Below are 10,296 nucleotides of genomic sequence, written 5' to 3' on the forward strand. Positions count from 1 at the left end.
GATGCAACGTTGATTTAAAGAGGCAACCTGCCGGGTTTTACCCTTCGCGAACGACGCATTTTAGAGAATCGCATCGGGGGGCTTCAGCCCGTTATTGCTTAAAAGCCATACTGAAAATAGTGCGCGAGTATTACTCATCCTAAGATTTATGTTCGCCAAGTGTGTGTGCATTCGTTCGTGTGCGTGTGTGTGTGTGTGAGAGAGAGAGAGAAAGTGAGAGTAGTGATGGGGGGGGGGGGATTGTTGGGGTTTTAAGAAAATACTCTGTCAATATTTCATCATACATGAGGTGGTATTTAATTCACAAACCAGCATTAGGGCTTTAAACCACAGGGCTTAAAATAACAGCAATCCTTTTTTTGCATGTAGGCTCAAAGATTTATTAACCATTACAAATCCACAGCAACACAAACAAGTAAAAGCATGCTTAATTTATTAATCTAATGAGGTAGCTGGAACAAAGACACTTTTACCTTTTAATACTTGGATAAAGGTTATAGAAGCACACTGCATAGGGCTAGTGCACAGGTGTGGTTTCTTGTAAGCCTTTTTATTCCTCTAAACTTTATAAACTTATTTGTTTTCAAGCAGACAACCCACTATATCTACTATGTTAAGTCTCAGTATTATATTGCAGTGGGGTTACGTTTTACACCATCACCCACATAGTTTAATGTAAAAACGTTTTTTCCAACTAAATGCATGCTTGTTTTATCAGCAGTGGAACAGCTGCTAGTTTTTTATTGAGTGACCTCATGTTTTTAGAAAAGTGTGTCTGTTTTTTATTGTTTTCTCAGAGACTCATTATACACAGTTACACTACAATGCCATTCAATGTGGTTGTATTAGCATGCTAATTGAAACCTATAAAGCAATTGCCCTGGAGAATGCCAAAAAGGTCCCTGATCCAGTCGTTGCCATAACTAGCCAAGCGTAATGAAACCCTGAAACATGGTTTCCATGCCAACAAGCGTACATACCCCTTGACTGTTTCAATACAAGGGTAGATTAAATAATTCCTCCTAGCGAAATTCTCGCCGATTCTGTTGTATTGTATTGTACAAATAAATACTTAATAAAAGGTGACCTGTTTTTTATCAGGCACCGCAATAGATGATTTTGGGCGGTACCCAGACAGGGCTTAAATACAGTCCCAGACTAATTTAAATGTGAGAGATGCCTTGTTTGAAAACAACTTGCACTGACATATCTTAAAATATATTAATGCAATTGTTTTGTCTCAAGATTGACACAGTACTGTTTTTTAAAACAACATAATTATCCTAATTTAATCAAGGTTTAGTCCAGGTTTAAGCTAATCTTTGTCCGGGAAACTGCCCCGAATATTTTAGTATAAATAAAAAATTCTAATGTGGTCAAATCAGAACGAAGGTTATTTGGGTAATCACGGTAAAACCAGAACTAAATGTTGAGAATAACCTATGAAATAAAATAAATAAATATAATGTTACTAGGTAAGTTTTAAATTGTACAGAGGCTGCCTGAACCGATCCCTGTCCTCTCTGAATATCTATTGTGCAAGTGCTAAAATACAATAGGGTAACGACTGATGTGGTGACAGACTGGGTCAGGCTTCAGCCTCTCAACGCAGCTGTGAGACTTTCATATCCCAGAATGAAATCATGTTTCGAATCATTGTGCGCAAGCTCAACAGAGAGGCGTATGAGCTTAGTGTAAATGTACTAGCAAAACCCACCTTGAAATAAACTAATGTACAATAAAGTATACACATTTATAGTGATTATGTCAAACATGTAAAATAATACATTAGATCTTATCTTGATAGAGACCAGTGACATAAAAATAACTGAATTAAAAAGATTGAATGCATTGTCATCTTGGCTGGAGGATGTGCAAAATAATTGGTAGTAAGCCAAGCAGTGATTGGACAATAACTGGCTAGTGGCCGCATTTTGCATGGGAGTTTAGAACACAATAGACAGAGCGCTTGTTGCAAGTTGGAATCTTGGCCATGATCTGTGGGTTGAGTGGCTTTATGATCAGCCAAAAGTGTTGGGGAGTAAACTAAATAACAATAGCCTAACATGTATCAGCAGCAAGACAAGCACAACTGTTTTGAAGTTATGAACTTTTTGGTAGAATGTAGTGTGCCCAACTCTTTTTTCAAAAATAGTACACTTGAAGTACTTCAAAATTATGAATAGCATGTGGTTTGGCAGGCTAGAGTTTCAAGTAGCCTAATGGATTTTGGGTCTTGTTGGCTGAATATGAAGAGCAATGTTTCAGCTAATGATTGGAAGAGAGTCCAAAGTAAATGTCAAGAATTAATGTCAGGAAGTAAAAAAAGGCAAACTCAGAAATGATTTTAACATCATAGCATGTCTTGCATCAGTGACATAGCAAGACAACAGGCTGACTGAGATATGATGAAATGGCCAAGTGACGACAAATGACACCTGGGACTGAAAGAGTGAATCACAGTTCATTTTGTTACACGCATTGACCTGACATCTTTGTTACTATGTTGACAAGACATCTTCATCACACTCTGGGTCAGATGAGGCCAGAGGTCACCAAAGTTCCAGAGGATTTAGAGGTTAATATGTTTGGGCACCGTGTCATAATGTGAGAAACGGTCGCTATGGCAACACATCCAACAATCAAAGCGCATCTAGAAGTGGTGGGTTTTTACTGTACAGTAGCTCCATCTCAGTGATTTAAAGAGTGATTAATTGTGTATGAGAACAGGTCTGCTGGGACATGCAATGTCAAAGAGGCACAAGAGTTACTCCACTCTTCTCCGCTCTAACGCATGTATTCACAAGCAAACAAACCCCTATAAGTGCACTTCACTCTAACATTAGCAGACATGTGTGAAGCATGAATGAACATTGCAGCTGCATTGTTTGTAGTATGATTTATGGTAAAAAAGAGCTCGGGTGATGCATTTGAAGGTTTCAGAAAACAATCACTTAGCTCTTATGAAAATGTGTAGTTTCTGAACAATATGTACGAAATAAAATCTGATTCATTAAAGCTTCCAAAACGACAATACTGAAAGCAAGAAAAGCTGTTCACCGCCAAAGGCAATTTGTTGGTTTATACGCAGTGATAACCCACTTTTCATCCACAGTTCCTGCTCATATTAGACATAACTTTGATTTCGCTATAATCACAAAAGCAGAGGTGTCCTTAAAAATACTGCGTGTGTATGCTTTCCATTCTCTGGTATTATTTCCCAAAGCACTATATTAAAAGTTTCAAGATCGGTTTAGAAAGCTCATTGTGGCTCATTTGTAAGCTTTTAGAAGAATATAATGTTAAGTTAATGAGCACAACTCATCCGATTTATCTTAATAAACACCATTGAAAATTAGGACATCCAATGAGGCATGCTGCAGTCCTTCAGAACAAATCTGCATTTATCTTGTGGCCGTGGCCATGGCCTTGACATACACACGAGCATTCTAGGTGACCCGAGTTCCTTTCCTTTTTTATTTTTCCCTGTCTCTTCTGGTTTCTATTCCACTGTTCTGTTTAATAAAAAAAGGGCTTCAACAATGACTTTGGATCTGACCAACTCTTTTTTGGCCAATTTCGTTCGATTTTGTTCTTTTATTTGGTCAATAGAATGCATTACCTCAGAATGTTTTATACTCTGCATTTTGACACGAAAACAAGAAAGTACTCAATTTTCTTCATAGAAAAAGAGAGAGAGGTCGAACGAGCGCTGGAGAGCAGAGTGTACATCACCATGCAAGTGTCAGTGCTGATGGCAGCTAAGTGCACTGATATGCACAGTTTTACTTAATCATGTAATGAAAATGGTGAAAGGTAGGCAAACCATGGGAGGAAGTGCAGCAGGGGAAACAGCAAGCAACACAAACGACAAGCTTTTAAAATACACAGCAGCAGAATATGGCCACTTTCTTGTCTGACTAGTCAGGCTATTAGTCACAATGCTCCATATTAAACCTTATAAAATCATAAAATACAGGCACTTTTAGTCACATGTATTCGGTAGCATTGTTATCTAGCCAACTTTCCATAACAAGTCATGTATAGTCAGCCAAAATATATACAAAATAAATTTAAAGGGATAGCCAAAAATAAAAATTCTGTCATCATTTACTCAATATATTTGAAAGAAGGTTAGTAACCAAACAGATATCATCCCCCATTAACTGCCATATGAAAAGAAAAACTAATGGAGTCAATGAGGGATAAGATCTGTTTGGGAACTGACATTCTTTCGAATACATTCCTTTTTGTTTAGTTGAACAAATACAATTATACAGATTTGGAACGATTCAAGGGTGAGTAAATTATGACAGAATTTTTATTTTTGGTTGAAACAAAAAGGAATGTGTTTTCCAATAACATCAAGCTAACTGTACATTATCCTGCTTAACGGCATAAATGAACTATGGCACATTAACTATTGATTCCAGCTGAAGTAAAATAATATGAAATTAATAAATGTGACCTATAATGAAATCTGATTAGCAGTTATGATGTTATAGTTCGGACTGCAGAATGCTCAAATATTTTACTGAGCTACCTAATAATCTTTGTTAATTTAAGACCAATAATGTTGACAGTGAACAATGCATTTTGTGAGGTTGCTGCATACAAACTGCTTCCCTCTATTCACAAAAAGAGCAGAACATTAAATGAGAGTCATTAACATCTATAAAACACTCAGTCTGCACCGCTGTGGTAAACAGTACATCAGATAGATTCAATCTATTGATTCGCATGAAGCTTGTTAAACAGTTAAACCATATTGCCAAATAATAAGTCTGTAGACATTTTTCATAGATTCTGGAAACGTATTATAAATTATACATGCACATAAAATTATGAATAAGTGATACAAAACATTCTCAGCTTGTACTATGTATGGATTTCTTCAAAAATACAGCTGGCAGCTTCTTGGTAATTAAGGAACAGCATCTGTTCCTGTGTGTATGAGGCCAACATACAAAACAATGAGTGGCGTTAGCTTAAGCTCAAAAGAGGAAAGAGGTGCTAAAAGGTTGTGGCATAACGCCGGAGATTCAGGTCGTTTGCAGAACAGGAACGTTTAAAGGGGACCTTTCACGAAAATCTGATTTTTTCTGTGTCTAAGTGCTATAATTGAAACTCAGAAAATTTGAAAAATGACAACCCAGTAACTTTGTTTTGGTGAGCCTTTCTCTGCAAGCCTGTGAAAAAATTAGCCGATCAGATTTTGAACCCAATCTGTCACTTATAGAAAACAATGTGTGTGGTTTGAAAATACATGACCAGTTTGTCATGTGTACTTTCGCTTATAGAAAACATGACGGCTGCGTTTTCTGATAGAAAGGGGCGGAGACTAGCAGCTAATTTGCATTTAAAGAGTTTCTTCTCAAATATAAAACTGGTCATTTAGAGCATGCTATAATAAAAGATCTGTGGTGTATTTTGAGCTGAAACTTCACACACACATTCTGTGGACCTCTAAGATTTATATTACACTTGTATAAACGTAGAAGAAAATCTCCCCTTTAAGATCAAAGTACAAAATTTTATAGTACATTTCAGAAATGTTCAAAAATGAATCATGTTGTTTATTTTAACAAAGCAACTGGACATTATATGAGTCAATGTGGTCAAGAGTCACACTGTCAGTTCTCATCATTACCATCATTACTTCAGTTACCATCATTAAAGTGTGCCACAAAACATCTCACAAATGATACACAACTATCAGAAATGCAATGTAATCTTCACAAACAAAATATACACCAGCAAAAGTACAGTACTTGGCCTATGTACAATATTCCACACGAAGTGGATGGATTTCTTGTCTTTCTCATGATAGGGATCATGTCAATTCCGGGCAATCATTCTCAAACACTACCGCCCTCAGTTCAGAGACTGTGCCGAAAGCCTTCGGCTCAGCTCTGCTAATTTAATTAGTCTCAACCTCAAAGCATACAGAGAGGCAATGAGAGAACATTAGTTATTTTATCTTGATGTTTCTCTTTTCTGCCTTTCCCTGGTGGTTTAATTTGTGTTGGCAAGAGGGAAAAAGTTGTTAGTTGTTAATCACAGTATCTGAAAGATTTTATATGTGGATCAACTGAAATTTGGACGCACTGGTCTCTTTACACCTTACCATTCACCTCAGGTAATCCAGATCACCATATACACTTGGCATTTAATTCCCTCTCATTCGCGTCTCCTGTAAATCACTGTTGTGATTAGACTTGAAGGTAAGGCAGGTCTTATTTCATGTACAGTTTACTGTTTATACTTACGTATTACTTACTAGGCAATTCTAGAGTTATGGATGTGACATTTTCAGTCTGAACTGGAAATATAAACTCTCAGAGAATGTATTTATTACAAAATGTATTAAACCATCTGTTTATATTTTACTAAACCCCTGTTGATAAGGGTCCAAACAAAAGAAAAACCTCAGTCTATACATTAAATGTTTGCTTTTTAAGACGAGGGAAACAAAAATGAATGCAGATTAATTTTATAGATTAAATAATTTATAGGATTTTTGTGAATAAAAATGTACAAACAAGAAGTAACGATACCCAACAACTGACGAAAGGATGACTTGTCTTAGAACATAAGATAGTTATATTTAATCTCCGTATCTATGAGGAATATGGACCATTATGGATGTGAAAATTCTGAAAGCAGAACATACTTGACTAAAATCAAGCTTTAAAAAGAGAGACCTCACATGGTAATTTAAATCAGCAATATTCACATGTGATCTATCAGCAAGCTGAAAACCTATGTCAAAATACAATGTGATACCTCGTGGTGATAAAAACTCAACAGACCTGTATTGTCAAATAATCATTCATATTCCATTTTTTTCAATATGTTCAGTATGCATTCTTTTTTTTCTTCATTAAAACTATGTGTCTAATCATGATCTAAATCAACCAAATCATGAAGTACTAGATACAAGTTAAAACCCTTGTTTTGATTGACAGGTAAGTAGGTTATCTCTTATACTGTTGTTATACCTACACTACAAATGCAAGAAGGTCACATGCATTTGTTAACAGCAGATCAGCCAAAATGTATTTTAATAAAGGTATTAACAGAGTCACAGATCAGGATGGTCCGTAGATCATCCAGTAAACAAAAAGCTAAACCTGTTTTATCATGGATGTAGTAGTGCAAACATGAGGTCCAGTTTACTGTAAGGAACTGCATTACATCCGGCTCTCCGGTATTTCACACAGTGTTCCCATCAGCTCTGTTCAATTCACTTGATGCAAGAAACCTGCCTCAGCTAGTTACCTTTGCAAGTACGGCATGTAGTTTAAGGGGACCCGCTGTCAGTATCTATCATTAGACATGTCATACGAGATCAGTCAATTAAATCTGTCCTTCTCTCCCTATTTGCATCCGCTTGCTCGTCTCTGCATTTATATATGCTGTTTGCAAATAAAAACATGTTTCTCTGTCAGAAGAGGGTCAATATAAGGTGTTCAAACATTAGCATTATCAGACAAAAATAACAACACAGCCACATTGATAGATTGTGTACGATGGAGTGTGCAAGCTTCCATTTATGTAAAATTTTGCTGAAAATAATCCCTTACAGCGGAATAGGGAGAAATTTATATTTTATGAATTGTTTTTTTATGAGGATAAGAAAGTAAATAGAATCCATTTTTGAATGTCAACTTTGATTCAACACTCTTTTATATAGACAAGAACATTTACAGGCTTTGAAAATCAATGCCAAGTTTAAAGGGTTCCTCCTGAACACAATCCTGAAACACAATGTCTTCAGGGTAAAAAAAGCAGAGGTAAGCAATCAAAGCACCTATGCAATCAATATTTCACAGCCCTAGAAAAATGCACATGGTTCCAATGAGGCAACAGCACCCTGTGTTATATAGCTCATTCTTTTAGGGGGTCTCCATTAACATGGTAAAAGACTCCACCTGTGCTCAATCTATGTGGTCTGATAGACCATCTCCTATCAAATGACATTAAATATCACAGTCAGGCATGCGTCCGCATACACGTCAACGTTTGACTTCCTTCTAATGATCAATGTCCATCTAGATCCCGCCCCTCCCCCTACCACGGAATGTTATTATCGTACCCCATTGGCTGGAATGACAGAGCAGGATATATTCATAGGGCCTTCCATGTTCAGGCCCTCTGGCCCTTTATACATGCATTAACTCTTGGTGAGTGCAATTGCTGATTGTGTTTAAATGTGCAAGTATGTGCGCTGTTGCCGGTCAAGCGAGTAGTTGCCCTAGATTTACAGTGTGCCAAAGAACACCACTCCCCATGTGAGAGCTGTATGATCTGAAGCATGCTCTCCTTGAGAGCTGCACCATGCTTTTCATCATTTACATGCGTTTCTCTCTATACCTTGACACTTTATTTTTCTTCCATCGTGTTCAGTCTAAAGTAACTTATGAGTATGTGATCAATTAGAAATGGTTAAATGTGTTAGTGGTAGCACATTTTGGTATACACTCCTTCCCATATACACTTCAGAATTCATAAAGCTTAATCAGATTCATCAGTCCATATTGAAAGGCATTGTAAATTTAGCAAAATGATAAATTACATTGTGTTCAGCAAATCTACCCCTACAGGCCAAACATATAGCTTGACCCAGATAAGTCATTTATACTGTTGTCCACATAAAGATTATTCTACATAACTAGGGCTGTTCAACGATTAATTGCATCCAGAATAAAAGTTTCTGTTTACATAATATACAGTATGTCTGTGCACTGTGAATGTTTATTTTGATTTAAAAAAACATACACATAAGGGTAAGGGGTAAACTGTATTTAACCCGGAAGGGAAATATGTCAAAGTGCTACAATGTCGCTCTGTTAAACACTGTAGGGACTTACATTAAAATACAACATTATATAAATATAAAATGCAGGATATATAAAGTACAAAACACAGTAAAGTGCTATTGTGCTGTAAGTACATATATATGTATAAGTGCATAATACATAACTGTATATATTTAGGAAATATTTGCATCTATATATTAAAATATTAATTAAATAAAAATATTATCACTTGTTTTTAATTTTATATTTGTCTTAAATATATACAGTGCCTTACAAAAGTATTCACCCGCTTCATGTTGGTCACATTTATGCCTTATCTTAAAGTACTTGAAATATATTTTTTTACATTAATCTACACTCCATACACAATAATGTCAAAACAAAAAACTAATTTGTGACTTATTAAAAATAAAAAAATATATTCATACCCTTAACTCAGTAGTTAAAGCAACTTTACGGACTCAAATATTTTTGGGTATGATGTGACAAGCTTTACACATCGGCATTCTGCAATTTTCTGCCATTCTTCTCCTAAGATCCTCTCAAACTCTGTCAGGTTAGATGGAGATCATCAGTAGACAGACATTTTCAGGTTTATACAAAGATGTTCAGTTGGGTTCAAGTCCAAGCACTAGCTGGGCCACTCAAGGACATAGACAGAGTTGTCCAAATGCCACTCTTGCATTGTTTTAGCTGTGCCTAGGATTATTGTCATGTTGGAGAATTAGCCTTCTGCCCTGTCCGCGGTTGAGAATGTTCTGGGCTAGGTTTTCATGATAATTATCTCTGTATTGTGTGCCGTTGAGCTTTTCTTCTATTCTGACAAATGTCCAAAAATTAGCTCTGTATAATGTGGTAGGCTACATGAGGCCAGTTTTTGATTGCACTTATGCATTTTGTTGTTCTTATGTTGTTCCAATTACTACCGTTGTTTACCTCATCTGGAAGTCGCTTTGGATAAAAGCATCTGCTAAACGTCTTAATGTAAATGTAATACAGTATACATGATACAATCCTGTCTCAGAGCTCTACTGGAAGTTCTTTTGATCTCATGTCTTGTTTTTTTTGTATTGTCATTGTGCATGGAGGGATGATTTATGTAAAAAAAGTAAATATTTTATCGAGTAATAATCGAGAATTTATCTTGAATTTCACCAGACCAGTTACATATTGTAATAGAAAATAAGCATTTGTATAATTGGACTTTGGAACCAAAACCTTTTACCTACACTTCCCTTTGTAACAATTTCCCAGTCTTCTCAAAAACAAGAAACCATGGCAATACAGCTCCAACATGCATTGGATTGAGGCAGAACAGCAAAGAGGTCTATCAAAATGTCTATGAAATGGGTGCCCAGAGTTGACAAAGTGCATTTCAAGAGTGCAGTAATGTTTGTTCTGTAACTTTCAAGGAATGACTGAATAACTTATATCCCACGAGGACAAGTAACACTGCTCTATTCCTAGTCACAGT

Source organism: Barbatula barbatula, assembly GCF_947034865.1.
Source record: "Barbatula barbatula genome assembly, chromosome: 16".
Classification (NCBI taxonomy): domain Eukaryota; kingdom Metazoa; phylum Chordata; class Actinopteri; order Cypriniformes; family Nemacheilidae; genus Barbatula; species Barbatula barbatula.